We start from the raw sequence: 1,946 nt of genomic DNA, 5'->3' as shown, positions 1-1,946 counted from the left end.
TTATAGCTCTAGTGCATCCGTTGCATGCCAATCCCTACTCCTCATGTTGACATCAGTTGATGGGCATCTCCGTAGCCCGTTGATTATCCTTGTCAATATGAGACTTTCTCCTTTTTTGTCTTCTCCACACAATCCCCATCATCATATTCTATTCCACCCATAATGCTATATCCATGGCTCACACTCATGTATTGAGTGAAGGTTGAAAAAGTTTGAGATTATTTAAGTACGAAACAATTGCTTGGCTTGTCATCTGGGGTGTAGAATTTGGGAACATCTTTGTGTGAAGAAAATGAAGCATAGCCGAACTATATGATTTTGTAGGGATGAACTTTCTTTAGCCATGTTATTTTGAGAAGACATGATTGCTTTGATTAGTATGCTTGAAGTGTTACTATTTCTTTTATCAATATGAAATTTTATTTTGAATCATTTGGATCTGAACATTCATGCCACAATAAAGAAAATCACATTGAGAATTATGCTAGGTCGCATTCCACATCAAAAATTCTGTTTTTATCATTTACCTACTTGAGGACGAGCAGGAATTAAGCTTGGGGATGCTTGATACGTCTCCAATGTATCTATAGTTTTTGATTGTTCCATGCTATTATATTACCGATGTTTATGGGCTTTATTTTACACATTCATATCATTTTTGGGACTAGCCTACTAACCGGAGGCCCAGCCGATATTGCTGTTTTTTTGCCTATTTCAGTATTTCGAAGAAAAGGAATATCAAACGGAGTCCAAACGGAATAAAACCTTCGGGAGCGGTACTTTTGGAACGAACGTGATCCAGAGAACTTGGAGTGCACGTAAGGGAAGCTTCGAGGTGGCCACGAGGCAGGGAGGCGCGCCCACCTCCCCTGGGCGCGCCCCCACCCTCGTGGGCCCGTTGTGGCTCCCCTGACCAACTTATTTCGCCTATAGATCTCCATATACCCTAAAAACATCGAGGAACAAAATAGATCTGGAGTTCCGCCGCCGCAAGCCTCTGTAGCCACCAAAAACCTCACGGGAGCCCGTTCCGGCACACTGCCGGAGGGGGAATCCATCACCGGTGGCCATCTTGATCATCCTGTCGCTCTCCATGACGAGGAGGGAGTAGTTCACCCTCGGGGCTGAGGGTATGTATGAGTAGCTTAATTCAAAACAGATAATATAATAGCATGAATGCTTCATAAATTATAGATACATTGGATACGTATCAGCATCCCCAAGCTTAATTCCTGCTCGTCCTCGAGTAGGTAAATGATAAAAGAAAGAATTTATGAAGTGTGAATGCTAGTAGGTGCACAAGTTTGATCAATGATAATTTCAATCACCTTTTCTAGCATGATTATATGTCATAACAGTAGTTCATTCATAAAACTTCTCAAGATCAAGTAACAAGCTATTCACATGTTAAAGCATAGACCATAACGTTTCTTGAAAACTAACAAGCTATGTTCTTAGTCATCAAACAATTGCAATTCGTCTTTTTTTCAGGAAAGGTCTATGTAAGAGCTTTGATTTAGCAAATCCCACATACTCAACTATCATATAGTCTTCCATGATTGCTACCACTCAAAGCATATTTTTAGGAATAATAGCATCCATCAAACATAGAGAAAGATAGGGGCTTAATGTTTCGCCTCCCAACTTGTTTATCAAATAGATAATTGTCAACAATAATAATTCATGATCAAATATATTTGCATGGCCATATATGCTTAGATCTTTCCCCAACACACGATGCTTGCCAACTAAAGAGTAGGTAGGAATGAAAAGGAATACTACTCACTCTTGCATAAAAGTAAAAGATAGGCCCTTCGCAAAGAGAAGCAGGGATTTGCAGAGGTCCCAAAGCTCGATTTTGAAATAGAGATGAAAATAATTTTGAGAGGTATGCTTTCATTGTCAACATAACAACCAAGAGTTCCCAATATCTTCCATACTACATA

This window comes from Triticum aestivum, chromosome 4B (assembly GCF_018294505.1).
Source record: "Triticum aestivum cultivar Chinese Spring chromosome 4B, IWGSC CS RefSeq v2.1, whole genome shotgun sequence".
NCBI lineage: Eukaryota > Viridiplantae > Streptophyta > Magnoliopsida > Poales > Poaceae > Triticum > Triticum aestivum.
Note: the sequence above shows the minus strand (reverse complement) of the source record.